The 16650-nt window shown below is 40.7% G+C and overlaps 1 pseudogene; it reads right to left on the bottom strand.

The window, feature by feature from the left end:
* Nucleotides 1-16650, bottom strand: part of LOC115331067 — an 89901-nt pseudogene that overhangs the window by 43703 nt on the left and 29548 nt on the right.

Genomic DNA, 16650 nt, shown 5'->3' with positions numbered 1-16650 from the left:
AACTATATTTAATCAATTTGATATCCGTACAATACCTTCATTTCAAATCTTACAGGTACAATACTGATCCAGTACAGGATGGTCATACCCATATTTATAGCAATCGAACTTCGCTCACGACTGAGTCCATCGTTAAGTCCGTCGAGAAATCGTTTTACAAATCATCCTAATAAATACAGGGGGACAGCTCGGCACCATACCGATTGAAAGCACAAATGGATGTTTTCTTTACTCTCAAAAATATCTTAACGTTTAAAATCGCATGTTCACTGGTTTACGAGGAAGTGCTGCTTTATTTTATTTCACTTTTAAAATAATAAAAATTGTTACGAAATTCGCCAACCAGCTAATATAATCCAGTTTAGAACATATGGAGCGTGTATAGTTAACCAGAAGCAAGTACAATAAATAATTAATAAGAAAACCACTTATCATCCGTTCGGACTGGCTCTGCGCTTCATCAATACGATTAGTTATATGTCCTGCGTCATCAAAGAAAATATATCCTGGCTACTTATTTCTACTCACCTTTATATGCATGGGGGCGCAAAGAATTGCTTGAAAGTTTGTTCTTCCAAGTGCAGCTTTAGTATGAACATATAAAAAATACCAGTAGTCTAATCTAAGCTGATAAAACTTTACTATGTATCGACCTGTTACGTTTTCCGAGTATTCAAGATGCAATATTTGTCAACTTGTCAAATATTTAATATATTCGCTGCCCATTAGTTTGTTGTTGGCGTATCACTAAATCAACGTTTCCTGTTAAAATAAAGGTCTAAACATTTTCGAATACTTTCAAAATGTTTAAACTTGTTTTATGCTTTTATGACATTATAAATATTATTAGTTGCGATGTGATCATTAAGAGCCAAGCTTGCGGCCGGAACTACTCAGACGAATAAATAAGCCAACTCGCATGTATTAAACTTATACGCATTATTAATTTAGCTCCGCGCTACTTTTGACTTACATTCGAATAATCCACATAATTTCTTTCTTGCATTCATAATAGTATATTTATCTAGTTTTTTTTTACTAGAAACCGTGTGAGACTATATTTCGCTGCGGCCAACTCATGCTCTGTAAGGATCATAATTATTTCTTATATAATTTGTACAATATAATTGTAGAAGTAATGCTAATCACGTAGAATATAGTTCTTATATATTATGTATAGTAGATTCCGCACGGCGCACAAACAACGAAGACAATGTAGAACTGGTAACACAGGACCAGCAGCTACTTTCAACTAAAATTTTTATTGCAAATAAACGCCGAATTAAACAACAGCATTCCACATCATCGTGGTCATCTGAGCATGTGTACACATAACAGATCTCTTTGCTATGTAGAAGGACCGATGCTCGGTTTACACATCGCTCAGTTCCTTTTTTTTTATGGTGTAAGCCTCTAAGAGTCCTCTAGGCATCTGATCTCCCCCTGTTCGAGCCATCGTGACGTGAGGGAATGTAGGTTGGAATCTACAATCTGCACAATGAAGCACCAGCTTCATTGTACAGTTTGTGGATGCCAGCCCAACTTCCATCACGTCAGGATTGCTGGAATGGGGGGAGGGGAGAGAGATCAGATGACTAGGGAAATTTGAGAGACCCATACGATCAAAAATTGCGAGACTGGGCAATGTGTAAGCCATACATCGGCCCTATATAGCGAAGAGATCTGTCATCTGGACATATGCTAAATTGGTCATGATGGTGTGGAATGCTGTTGTTTAATTCGGTGTTTATTTTCAATATAATCTTCAGCTGAAAGTAAGTGCTTATCCTGTGTACCTCCTTCTAGTTCGTTTCTTGTGGGCTGTGTCGGGAGTCTACTAAGCATAAAGCAACTAGCCTGCATCGCCACCCTACTTCATATTATATGTTCATATAGGTTTCTTTAACATATTCATATATTTTACTAGCTATCTTACCCTGTGACGAGCATCGCTGCTTCGCACGTGGCGCTCTTGTATTTCTTAGCAAACTGGGGTAATGTTTCGAAAGGAGAGGTATAGAATTTGGATATATTAGTGGCGTTGCTTGGATCTGAAACTGAAATATGTCGCAGAAAATCTGACCCCTAGAAAAAATGGAAGGTGCAATTAGATTTCACTCACACTGCTTTAAAATGTAAAAAAAATATTGCCAAAAAATGAAACCCACCGGGTCCTTAGTTATATTTACGATGAGCAGTTGTACCTTTGGGTTGCTTGCGTTTGAATATCTGTTCACCTTAAACAAAAAGGACAGGTTTAAATATATATTTTTATTTAAAAATCTAACATAAATATTTATTTAGCATACATTTTTTTGTTAATCTTAAAAGATCAGTCACGAGCGACCACTGGACCCGCATACGTAGTATCAGCGAAGGGCAAAATGCATTCAAATATGTATCGAAATACAAATACAAAATACTTCGTCAAAAATTGTACTTAATTACAAATCTAATTACATTTCCAAAAAAGCATTTAAGTACAAGATACAAATACAACCAAATGTATTTGGTGTCCTCCAAATACTTTTCCAAATACATTCCGCAAAATTTGCGTCAGCGACTCCAGGGCACCAGCGACGGGTTTCTGGGTATCTCATTTTAATTTTGCATTGCGCACTCGAGAGTTAGTGGGAGGGTCGGGAGGTTGCATTGCGCACTCGGGAGGCTCTAGTAACGTAATAGAAATATAATCACAAAAAAAAATGTAATCAGCTTGGACGCAATAGGTGAAAAAGTACAGAGCTTCAAGCAGCTTTTTTTGTCGGTTACATTTTGGTATAGACCAACAAAGAACCGAGACGACCAAGACGCGCAGACTAGCTAGAGAATTTTTTTAATTGTTGCAGCTTGCACCAGTTACGAAAATCTGGACTACGCGCACATCTAGAATGTCGCAGGCAAAAGTTTGGATAGAAATCAGGCTGGAAAGTGTCACAAGTTGTCACAGGTACTTATTTAGCCAGTCTGCCTGTGAACGTCGATTTCGTCACTATTCTTGCCCTGGACTGGCACCGTAATTACAAAGTCACTGAACGCGTGTGCTTGATTGAGAGACACTGCATTCGGTGCAGAACATAGTTTTCTTCCTGCTCTGGACAGTGACAATAAATTTGAGGGATTTGTTTTCGCCCACAAAATTGTATTTAACTACAATTGTATTTGAAATACCCACGTTTTAGTATTTAAATACACACGTCGAATATATTACCCAATATGTAACTAAATACAAATGCAAAATGCACAAAGTATTTGGAATACGTATCTGAACTACTTTTATTTGAAATACTGCCCATCCCTGCTTAGTATACACAGTGTGTTCGCTTGGTAAGGCACCAAGGAATCGATAAACGTGTTTGCCTTTTTCGGCTTAACTTTCACTACATTCGGTCGGTTAGTAAATCAAAGTGTTCACATTCATATTTTCTAGTCAATAACTGAGTCTTCAGACTACCTTTCTTTTCTTCCAAAGCGATTCATCGTTCTTACTCCTACAGAGGTCGGAGACATGGGCGGTTGGTTTAGAGCTAGACTCTCGCGTTTTAAGCGCCTATAAATGTTTCCAGTACTGGCAGTACAAAGTTAATCAATAAAAAAATGTGCCAGACACAATTTATAGTCTATGTTTTTCTAACTCAATTATAATAAATAAAGTTTTAAAAGCTTTCGCTGTCATATGGGCTATGAGGATATCACAGCATTTTTGTACTAACAAGTCATTACCCTTTTGTGGTTTCATTGAAAAATTCCCACCAAGACTACCACAGTGATGCATAGAGGTATAACAATTCAAGTGATCTATAAAAACTGTGGTTTCACAATATAATACCTGAGAAAAGTGAGAAAAAAATATTAATTTCGTCGTCGCCTAAACAGTGGTGAGCGGTGTACAATCTACGGCAATGTGAGCTGACACAACTCAGTGTTTGCCGAATCAAACAAAGTCCTGTCTGGGGTGCCACCGGCATAAAGACTTCAACATTGCAAGAATAGAGCGGATGGTTGTTCATTCGAATATACCTTAACATAATCTGGGCACCCCACATGGCTTTTGTTCCGCCCCGGACTGAACGACGCCGGGAAGCTGATTTCGCAGAACTCCGTCCGTTGCGCTGAATCATACACTGACTCTCAGGTAGAAAACTTGAATGGGAACGTAAATTGGAAAATGATAATAGTAATAATAAAAAAATTGGAAAATAAATCAGAACGCAGAATACATACCGCTGCCAAAGAAGTGGCGATATATGTTACAAGCTGTGTATCGTTATCAAAGTTTTCGTAAAAGTACTTGTCGACGACAATCAGTGTTTCAACCAAAAATGGGTCCGGAACTTGTACTTGTCTTGGGGTGCCTGAAAAAGTAAACTTTGAAATGAGTGATACCAAATGTTGTATACACGATTGTCACTCCGAAAGTGCAAACTGCAGATAGTGAAATTGGGCCAGACAAGTCAGTTTGTAGGAGTATGTTCATCTGTGAAAATCAAAAACTCAGCGCAATTTTATTTTATACTACGCTTGGCGCTGCTTCGATTCCTAGAAGAGTAAAATATGGTAAATTGCATCACTAAGTTTAGAAAGATAAATGTATAAACTAAATGCTTATAAACCTGGTAGCAGTTTAAGTGCTTATCTTAATATTTCTATCGAGGATATGGTTTCTTTTATCAGATGCCTAGTAAATACATCCACTGGTTTTGATGTAATTGTCTGTGAATAGGTAGAAGCGGAAAATATTGAAGACATCTACTTTTGAAGACTCGCAATAAACAAGATATTCATTATTTGTATTAAGTTGCTTTTTTCTTGAAAGATTTGTAAATAGTTTATTTTTATGCAAAATTATTCTTTTTTAAGTGATCCTCCTTCCAACGGAAACTGCATAACACTATTGATTTTGAAGCAACATACCTTTGTATACATACTTCATTCTGAAGTTGGTTGCAATGTAAGCAGTGTTTGCGAAATAAAAAAACAATCAAGTCTTCGTTCAACATCTTTAATGGGACAGCAGCATGCAGATATGTAGGGATATATCATTTATAAAAATTGCTTTACATTGTTTAGCTTTTTTAGATAATGATACTGTCGAGTTTAGCATACCTCACGCACATTTAGACTCCATTACATTGTGTAACATTCTAAGTCCTAGACAGTCATTTAATTACTTCATAAAATTAACTTACTTAAATTACGTCCATTAAATCGCTCTTCCAGTTGAATGTTCCTTGTTTCTGCAAAATGTGGAGAATTGTTTAAAAACAAATATTAACCCTAGATGGTTACAACAAATTACTAAGGCTGGGAACTTTATAGATTAACCTACCGATGAATTAAATATTGTTGTAATCGTGAATATTGTTTTCCAACTGGTGAATCGGTTAGATTATAAGAGACATCAAAAGTATAATTCGAACGCTTTCGATACGCAGACGTGGTCGAGTGCACCAGTAGCAAGGCACACTTTACGTAAATTTTTGTACTAAAATGAATGGTACAGGCGAGATTGGTAACTTTAATCAAGGGGAGAAGGCTACCGTAACCCAGCCACTTTAACGCCGCGCGAGTGTCCGTTTAGGACAGCAGGGACTATTGTGAACAACCAAAGGAGCTCGCTATTGCCGGAGAAATATCAACGAACCTCTGAAGCAGCGGCGGAATTAATAATTTGTGAGTATTGGTGCTTTTTGACTGTTTCCGCCGACACGTCAAGGTCGATCTAAAGTCAAAAAATCGTACATTGAGCCGTTTATCACATATTCAGCAATGGTTAAGCAAAAATGTATTTTTTTAAATTTTCTTTCGTCATGATACACGGCGATAAAGAAAACAATTAATCGACTACAATTATGCAAATGAAGGGTGGCGATTAATCTGGTCGAACTTTCAAATGACGCCCGGTCCTATAAATGACTAAATGTCCGATTAGGTGTTTGGAGCTTTGTGCTTTTCGTCTTGTTTTCTCTAGCTCATGGGTTAAAATGCCAGTAATGAATGAGCTTGCAGGCACACTTGCTTTAGTTTCAATGTGTGATACTGCGTCACTACTCAATTATTTATAATTAACATGTTTTCTATTAATTTCGACAACAGTTATGCGAATATAGATAATATAAAATATTAGGTATGGATTATTTAGTATCACAGTCACACAGTTTTTATATTATTGATTGAGACTGGAGAAACGCAAATGCATTTATGTTACCAAAAATTGCTGCGTCGCGAAAAGTAAGTATTTGCACAACAGCTTTGGAAAACGCCTGGTCTAGTGCTTTTTTGTCAACCCAGGCTTTGTGAGTTAATAAGGCGGGGGGGGGGGGGGGCGTTGTGGAAGCGTATAGAGAAAGGGCAGGTTGGAATTTATTCTCCATTTTAATCTTAAATATTTTGACTGTTGGGTTTTTGTGGTAATTTTGTTTTCTCTTAAGGCTGAGCCGCACGTGAGCGATTTAGCGAGCGACGAGACGAGCGACGAGAGTCAGCGATGAGGCACGGAGATTTCTCACTGTCGCTCGTCGCGGGGCTCAATTTCTGGATTTCTAGAAAACGTCGTTCATCGCCTTGGTCACTTGCTCCCGTTGCTTTCTTGCGGTTTGCTTTGTCACGCGATTGACCGAGCGATAGCGAAGGGAGTCACCGTCGTTTGTCTCGTCGCTTGCCAAATAGCTTACATGCGGTGTACACTTTATACTCTTCGCATGTGTAAAGTGACCCCAACAATAAGGATGCAAAATACATATCGAACGAGCTTTTTTCTCTTGAAATGATCCGAATATTTGTATTGTTCAGCTCTCATCCCTGCACATTTTTTTCTGGTTGTGTAAAACGGTTCCTGCAGTTGAATATGAAGATGTATGAAAAGTCACTCGTTCCTTTAGGTCTGCCCAAATGATATGTTCTTGGGCCGCTGCTACTAATCTTATATATTAGTAACATGGATAAAAGATGTTTAGCGAATATCAAAATCGAAACTTTTTCCCGATGGTGCTGTCCATAGTGTGTTCGAAAGAACCAGAGAAAAATTAGGTGTCCGGAACATTGCTTAGATAAACACCCTCTTTTCTATTTACCGCCTGGCTCGAAGGTCACGCGATAGCTCGACGTGGCGATAGCCCGGCGCTGCGCAGCTCTAATTCTTTTCGTTTAGGAACAGTGAGCCCAGTGTATTCTGCAACCCGTTTGACGCCGACACCACAGTCAATAGGAGGGCTAGTTGCCTCATAGTCTTTACAAAATAATAGCTCCGAAAACACGAACAAGAATGAAGACGAAGTGAACGAACACAATGCGCCTTTCGTTTGTTCACTTCGTCTTCGCCCCCTTCTCTGTTTTAAGTTCTATGACTTTTTTAATGACCGTAACACGTTTCGCGCTACTACAAGAGAAATACATCTTCAGAGATAGAGACATAAGATACTCAGAAGAAAATAAATGATCGTTTAAAGAAGTTGACAAGCTGGTGGGACGAATGGCAAACTGAAATCAACAAAAATCCTCGTGGATATGTTAACACAACTCGAAACAAAGTACCAGCACTGTTAATTCATATTGCTGTGAGAGGCCGTTAAAACATTGACAGCAGTACAAAAACCTAGAGTATGGGACGATTCGAGAAGGTAGGCCGAGAAAGAGAAAGGTGGGGGAGGAGAAAATGGACGCAACGCTAACGACGGGAGGAGAAACCCCCCTCTCCTCACCAGCGTTGCGTCCGCTTCCTTCTCACCCCCCTCACTTTGCACCGCCCTACTTTGATAACCTACAGGCGTTTTTTGTTAATAAAATCTGAACTGGAATTTACACACCAAAATGTTTCCAATAAATCGCTAAAACCAAATTCGGACACGTAGACGGAAGTTAGCTTTTCCAGACCAATGCATAAATTAACACCAAGTAAGTAACTGGTATTACCAAATATTGAATAAAGAAGCCCAGTTTGAAAGGTATTCACAAGACAAAATATTTACGAAATAGAGAGCACACTAAGTAAAGCTTTGCGATTTATCTTTAATCGCTATCAATCCGCATACTTTGTGTCCGTAATAAAGTCAGATACGAACCTTCTGCACATAAGTACCAGTATAATGTTGAGCACAATAAAGATAAATTTGTAAAAGGTTATTACTTTATTGACGTTCACAAATATGTTGCATATACAAACTTCAACAGCCCAACTAAACAAAATATAATATTTTTTTGCACCGTATCGCTTTAATACTGACTCGGTTAAAATATTGGTTTGATATGTCGATCAATGGGACTGGGTAACAACGAATGCTGTAAATAGCCAAAATATGTGTAGCTTTTTATAACTTTTTACACTTAGTTGTGCTTGTTCTTTCTAAAAATGCCTACAAGCCTGCTTTGGTCTCACGACTTCCAGTAGGGTAATTTATATAAAAAATAAGTCTGATTGGTATATTCCACGTTTGCTTTCTGAGCTATGCCTAGACTATCCATTCCTGTACTAGAATAAAAATAAATGTTGAATATCTTTGTAAAACATGGGCTCACATATATATGCGTGGGTCCCCTAACTGTACTTCCATGCAGTCGTCCTCCCTCCAGAAAGAGCGGCACGATCATTCTACAACGAACTTCCTCAAAGTAGATGAAACTGGAATTTAGTTAAGCACTTACAAACTTTAAGTTTTGAGCTTAATCTCAAACAGGCGATTTTGTTTTTCGAGAGGTGAAAATAATCGAAATCCATATTTTGTCTAAACGTGCTACACTATTAAGAAAACCAATTATTCATGTAGCTGAAGCACTCAGCTCTTCTGCGAAAAATGGGGACTCTATTATCAGAAGAAAAATAAGCTGATTTCTTATCACACATTATGCGACTGGATAAAAAAATATAATAATATTATAATAGTATTCTCATTTAGGTGTTCAAAAACAACCAGGATGGTCTTCACTTTCGTATCATCGTGAACAGGTAATAGAGAGAAAAACATTAAAAAAAGAAGGAGCTTTAACCAAGCAACAAATAAAACAAATTATGATGCAGATAAGTGCTCATTCAATATGCTGCGGGACAATGCGACTGGTAACGAAATGTCCAGGGTGGTTAACTGGTGGTTTTATACCTTGGCAGGATCCGAGAAAGCGGTGAAGTTTTAGACCGCGAGTGAACATAAAAACTAACAAAACGCCTCGTTACACGCAAAGGAACATAAAGATTAACTTTCCCCAGAGGCTGCGCATAATAATTGCCCCATTCATAAGCTTATGCAGAAATACAAAGTCACGAACAGTTCTTCTGGGAGACAAAAGTGGAAGTGAATTTTTTTTTAAATATATATTAACAGTTATAAAGCGGCGCTCAAAGAATCTATCATATACAATTCGAATAATATTTTTCTGAAGATTTTCTATGCTTTAGATATCGAGTTTCATGTGACAGACGTAAATTAAAATTAGTGACCTCACTAAATAATTGAAATACACATAAAGGAGTGGGGTTTTATAGATCATTCGTCGATCGAGATACTATTCATAGCATTTTATAGTCCTTGCACGGGATAAAAGATATTTGGTTTCAAAAAGTTTAAACACTATCAACACACACGCCAATATCTTTTATCATTGATCCCTGCTCTATTGGTATTCCCCGTCACGAATATGTCTGAAATAAACAGCAGTATGCCGTCGGCAAAAAGGTAACACCTCTGTTGTTTGGGGGTTGAGAGACAGATGATTTAGCTTACACCACTAGTGAATTAAAGAAACAATTTTGTAGTATTTTACAGTCTTAAATAGTGCAAAGGCTCATGAATTACGTAATATCAGCAGCAAAAAGTAGCAGTTTATAATTACTTATAGAATACATTATTTTACTGATAAATATCCAAATCAAGAGGGAGCCTATTATTTATCCCTCTGTAACACCCAAGGCCGAACGAAATAAGTCGCAGAGACTGTCAGCGACTCCAACAGTGTTCGAAATTTTCGGACCTAATATCAATTCATGACTACCCCTTTCGTACACTTTCGACATATCAAAATATATTGTATATACCTGTCTTCTATTTAAAACAGGAGCAGCATAATCTAAAAAAGTACAGATTACGTCATCGTGTGTATTCCGGTACTTCTTTTGGCTAATACGAAACAAGCAGAAATTTTATTTCGTCTCAATTAGTATTGGCCGCCCGAACAAAAAGAGAAAAGAGAAGGGTCAGGAGCGTTTATTTCGCATTTTAAGAACGTCACGTTCGTTATACACTTTACTACGAGTATCAAAGACTCGTGGACAAGCGATGTTAGAGTACTTTTACCTCTCGGCGCTGCGACCCAGGTTTTTTTTTTTTTTTTTGTTCTTCAGGATAATGGATCCTGAAGAATAGATCAGGATAATTGAATTTCCTGATCTACCGTTATCTTTTGACATTCGTGTTTCGAGATGAGCTTTTCGAAGCTCTGTGACCTTTGATTAGAATCAAGGTATCCAAACTATCCTCATATCTCGCATTCAAGTCTTCTATAATAACCATGGTGTAACAGAGTTTGATATTGTTGAACCATGTTTTATTGCGTTTAAATCGTCCTTTACTAATACCTAATACACAAGCTGTGCATTATTACCGCGGCTTCGGCTGTTCACGTTGACATAACATAAATAAATTAATAAATGAATAAATTAAATAATTAACGGTCTCTCTTGGTGACAAACATTGAAACCTGCCTTTCTTATGTACAGGCTGGAGTCCGTTAGCGAAACGACTGTATTGAAACGCTTTCGCAATTTAGACTTACAATTGAATGCTCGAGACGCACGTTGTCATTCAATTGAACGCACACAAGAAAACACATCAGCGCTGTGATATATTTTCTAAATCTTGAATATACTTAAAACGACAAAATGTACATTAAGGGAAATTTTCTGCCTCCTATATCCGGTGGTTAGTACGTCAAATATATATTAATTTTATTGGGCCGACATACTCTATATACCGGAGGGTAGAATTGTTTTAAATGGAGCGCTTAGCAGTGCGAAGAATATTTTTAATCAGTATTACCATGTTTTCTAGCCAGCTTTGTTGATTGTGTGTTAACTTCCTAAACAATCTGCGTTGCATAACGGAAATGCGTAAACGAGACCTTATCATGTACTTTTCGGTGCGGCCAAAATTATTTACTTAACTACATATCTAAATCGTTTTCGGTGCATACCTAAAACAACAGTCGTTTCAAACTTAACTATAAGCTGCATTCCAACGTACTAGAGTGTCTGTCCTTAACGACATAAGCGAGTCTTAACAGACTTGTACTAAGCAATATTAGACTCCCACAAAATCCCAGTGTGCTCTGTATGTGTCTTAGGCACGCGAAAGGTGAAAAGATAGTTGCTCGAGAACTCAAAGAAAGATGGTTCGGTGGCGTCGCCTTAGAGACCTTCTTTGCTACGGGACATCCAGAACTTGCTCAAACAGGTTGTGATCATCTCAACAATAGTTTAAAAAACAAGATATCGCACGGGGTGTTTCAGAAGCCCAGTGGAAACTAGAAATCATAGGACGCTTTTGGTCACGATATATCGTCGATTGTTTCAGTCAGAGCTCGACGTACGGTAAGTACGTTGTAAGTCTTTTCACTGCCCCAAGTACTCAAAATACCAGACTAATGCAGATATGGTAATTTTATTTTATGCACGCATAATTCAGTGGGTGTTTAATTATTTTTGTCACTTCACAGTGACCTAACCGATAAAATGTCAAATTGCCAAAAAAAAAAACATGTTAAACACGTTTATATTTTAACACATACACCCCAAGATGTCTGCAGTAGATGTGTTAAAGTTATACACACAGACATTAAGATACATAAATGAATAGATTCGGCCCATTACCAATGTAGTCATGTCCACGGTGAGCTGGTGCATCCACTTCGAAAACCTTGTGTGCGATGGACCCGTCTTCAGCTCGAGCCATAAGGGGAAGAGGAAGAATCCTCAGAGTATCGCTGATGACGCCACTCTGGAAAAAGAATTAGGCAAATATATATTGCATTTAGTTTTGCTTCATAAACTGTCTCAAAGAATACAATTAAAAAAAATATTGCGATTAACCAAAATAAATTTAAGTTTTTTCTTCGAAGGTGGTAACATTTTAGCGATAATCATAAGGGTACCAATACTTGAAAGGGTAAAAGATATAGGACGGGAACGGAAACAGAACTTCTTTCAGAAGCCTGTTTCCGTCCCGGTCTTAGATGTTTCATCCTTTCAAGTATTCGTAACTATTCACCAACACGCTCGTTTTCAATCATTCATTCGGGTGTTAGGTTGATGCTTGCCCAGCGATTGGCGTTCAAGACGCACTGAAATTCCAATTACTCTGCAAGCTTAAAGAGGACTTTTTCAACTACTAAGTGAGTTCAAGAAGTAGAAAAAATAGTCAAAGTCAAAAATAATCATATCAAGAGAGTTTCATTTCCTTCGTTGAAGCAGAAATACTTAAAATAAATTATTAATGGAGAATAATACCCAATATTATTGAAAAAAAATGTTAGGCTTTCTTTAATTATTTATTATACATTGCTGCAGTCGTTTAAAAGACCCATAAATACTGAAAACTACAAAATGGTAAGTTACATAACATATGCTGTGTATCGCACATAAAAGCACTTAAAAAAGGCACACACAAGAGGCGGGTGAAAGATCGGTGTTCAAACACGTACTTCCTTCTAAGCGCATGAACGTATGGAACTTCAAGGGTGTTTCCCCGACGTCAAAGAGAGGTATCCTGCTACATGGGCAGAACCATCCTAGAAGCAAATAACTGTCTTTATGTCGCAGAAAATAAAGTGTATCTCCCTCTTGTTCATGTTTTGTAATCGACAGAATCGTGAACGTACCAGCTTCTTGACCTCTAGTTTTAGAAGAAAAAAAACGAGATTTTTTCCTTGAAATGAATGGAAGCAAAAGTAGACGTACTAATACAAACTTAAAAAGCGCAGTGGAAAATATCTTTACCCTATTTTTTGTAAATACCTTTCAGACGTGAACAAATGGGGGGGGGGGGGGGCGAAGAGAGTGCAAGGACTACAGAGTAGAACAACCGCAAATCATATCAGAAAAAAGTAATTCGCATATCAAGTATTGATGAAAGAGCGACCACGGTAGTAATTTTAATTTAGGGGATTCGACCAGTGTCATTTTAATTTGAGAAACAAGTGTAAAACATCTAGAACTACTGCAAAGATCCAGCATGCAATAAAGCGAAATTCAATAAAACGCAGTCAAGCGATTTGTTGAAACGACGTTCAGCAAGGATAGAGAAGATGTCCACTTATTCGATGAATTGGCGTTCGATGAAATGTCGGGTACCAGCATTATATGCTGATCGTCAGTGTGTAAATTTTGTCTGCATACTTAGGTAATTAATAATACGTGATCGTATTAATTCACTCATATCACCGTCATAAATAATAATAATGCCAGTGTGATAAAAAGGCCAACACACAATACCGAGTCAGTCTCTGATCGTTCGACGTCCGAACGTTTTAGGCCGAATCTTTTAGATACCCGGTGTAATAAATATAGAGCACAGCATTGTCTTGCCGACTCACTCACGGGCTCTCGCGCTAATGAGATGTCACGCCCACGCCCCGACGCTCGCTACTTTCTGGACGCTTGTTTTTTTTTCATTTGTTAACGGAAGAAGTTCGCAGAATGAATCCTTTTTCCTTTTACAGTTGTCGATATTTTTTTCCATATATGACCGTCTTGGTGTAGGTGCGAGGTGCAAAGACGTCCATTGGTGAAACAACCAAGAAATAAGTCGTCGAACCCCGAGTTGTTTCCCCAGGGCCAGCCACCGAGAACCCTGCAGCTACATTCCCCGTCGTTTTCGTCTCCGGCGTACCTCGCAGGCCCACACTTTTCCGCGACGAAGTTCACGAGAACATTTACGAGTGGCTACAGCAGTGCGGATGGGTGGCACACACTAACCAGTGAACACCAGATCAAAGCGCCCAAAACATTACTTCTCACTGGATGGAACGGCCCGTCTTTAGTTCTGAGATCAAGAAGCGTCAGTCACCCCCTGGGAACGTGCAAAGAGCAGCTACGCCACTGCTTTGTGAGCCAGCAGCGTCGGAAATGCGTAGAACAGCTACTCCAGCTGAGAATTCAAGAACCAAATGAAAGCGTTTTCAGTTTCGTCGAAGGCGTCCTCCCACTATTCAAACGCGCGGATCCTCAAGAGACAGGAGCGAAGAAGCTCACCATTCTCCTGCGAGGAGTAAAGGAAAGCATCTTCGAGGGCCTCGCGCGAAACCCGCCTGCGATCGTCGAGGCATTCGTGACAGAGCCACACACATCTAGCGTGGCTTCCAAGCGCGAACTACCCACTACCAGCGACTGCCCAATGACCCTACACCCGTGTGGCCTATAAACTTGACGCCGGAACTGGCCTCCTCCCGGACATTGAAGAGATGATCCGCGTCGTCATCAGGGAGGAGCTCATAAGATTGCTGCTTGCTGCCGATCGCCCGGCTTCCCTCTTCATCGCGTGAGTAGTATAAAAGGAAGTCTAGCGAGCCGTTGAACTGAATTCTCAGATCAACGCAGTAACAGCATTTGAAGAAACGCCGCCGGTGACATACGCCGCAATCGACAGGAGGCCACCAGTAGTGCCGCGTGAGTATTCGGCGCCGCCTCGACGGTACACCGCGACGCAAGCAAACGTTCGACGCCAACACGACCGGGCCCAGTACGCCCGCCCGGAACCACCTGCACCGAGAGAGACCGTCATGTGGCAAACAGCCGACCGTCGGCCGCTGTGCTGCCACTGCAGGGAAAACGACCGCATCTACCGCCATTGCCCCTACCGACAAGTAGGACTGCGCGGCTTTCGCTCGAAGGACGCACGCCCACGCTACGCTGAGCGACTGCGGTAAATCGACGAGTACCTTTGGCGACCTCAGTCTGCGCTGTCCCGGTCGCCGTCACCAGGACGCCCAGCGTCGCCAATGCACAGGCCCTACCGCGAGAGCCTCTCGCCCATCGCCTCTCGCCTGGGAAACTAAGCGCGGCAACCCCTGCAGGTAGAGTGGCCGAAGACCAGCGACGCAACGAACCTCCACGTACGTTAAAGGGTGCCCATTCTAAAAACGCTACGCAAAGGAACGACGATTCTGGAAAGATGCCAAACGATTTCAACGTCATCTTCGGCGGTCCCGAAACATCGGTCCTTGTGCAGATCAACGTGGACTACTCCATTTTGCGTGGAAAGCTCTCACGCCGCCTAGGGAAAGTTCCGATGCCGTGGGTTGGCCCGCAAATATGAACCGCCGGAGGACACCGGATCACGCGCGTCCGAAGGTGCACTGCGCGAGTCAAAATACACAATGAGACGTGCCCCGTGAAATTCATTGTACTATAAGACTGTGCAAGAGACGTCATTCTCGGGATGGACTTTATGCATGAATACGGAGCGGTCATCGACTTAGATCGAACAGTTTGATGCTACGATAGCCTGTCTTGGCTCCGTAAGAAGCCAGAACGACGCCACCCGCTGTCCGAACTATCGCCGACGACATGGACCTGACGCCGCGTTGAAGTGTTTTCGTACCCGTCGTGACCGAAACAACTACCAGCGCCGAAATTTATGTCGAAGGCAACGTTAATTTTCTCCAAAAAGAGGAACGGCTGTCGCAAGTGGCTAACAGAACCACAGAATAGATGCAATGTGATCCACGTTACAAACTTCCAAGAGGAGACGCAGCATCTCACTAAAGGCGCCTCCTTGGGTCACGTTGATGAACTCCACGAAATCGCCGATGTGATCGCCTTTAATGTAGAAACATTGCCATCTCGTTAGGACACCAAACCGCTATCGCAAGTTGACATTAGCCCGGAGCTCCCCCCTCCCGTTTCGCTAACGGCTGAGAGACCTCCTTGCCTACATTAGTGACTGCTTGCCACGTCGTCGAAGTCGTGCAAAACAGCGCTTGCAAGGCCTCGCATCGTTACCAAGGTTTACACGCTCCCCGTGAATCAACCGTCGGACCGCGTCTCGTTCAAAAATTGAAGTCATACATTAACAAGTTAAGGAATTTCTAAACGACATCTTCATCCAGACTTCAAGCAGCCCGTGGCCTCTGGAGTTGTACTGGCTAAGAAGAAAGACGGAACGCATAAGTTGTGCGTGGACTACCGTCAGCTCAACGCAATGAAGAGGAAGGTCGACCACCCCATTCCACGCATCGACGATACACTCGAACGGCTGTGCCACTCCCGGTACGGTTCGTCAATGAACCTAACGAGTGTCTACTAGCATATACACCAACTCATGTTTACAAACAAACCGGAGCGCCCCTAGCGGACGCCACCGGCGCCGCGCATGCGCTATGGGGGTGTGGGCAAAAAGCTCGCCGTCGCCCATAAACAAACCATAGGAATGGGATGTTGTCGGCGTCGGTGTGAGTCCCCGCGCTCTTTTTCGCGTTCGCATTGTGGATTCTACGACCTTCTAACGATGTCTGACCACTTGAGCGGCCTCAGCGAAATTAACGAGGCTCGTTACACCGCAAAACTTCGCGTGAACAATCTGACATGCGGCGATTCATTCCGCGTGGACGCCGCAGAATGTATGCTAAAGCATGATTCACATGATGAGATTTCGCTTGCAATTTTCAGTA

This window comes from Ixodes scapularis, unplaced genomic scaffold (assembly GCF_016920785.2).
Source record: "Ixodes scapularis isolate PalLabHiFi unplaced genomic scaffold, ASM1692078v2 PGA_scaffold4__175_contigs__length_147842914, whole genome shotgun sequence".
NCBI classification, from domain to species: Eukaryota; Metazoa; Arthropoda; class Arachnida; order Ixodida; family Ixodidae; genus Ixodes; species Ixodes scapularis.
The sequence above is the reverse complement of the archived record's forward strand: the minus strand, read 5'-3'. Positions and strand labels throughout refer to the sequence as shown.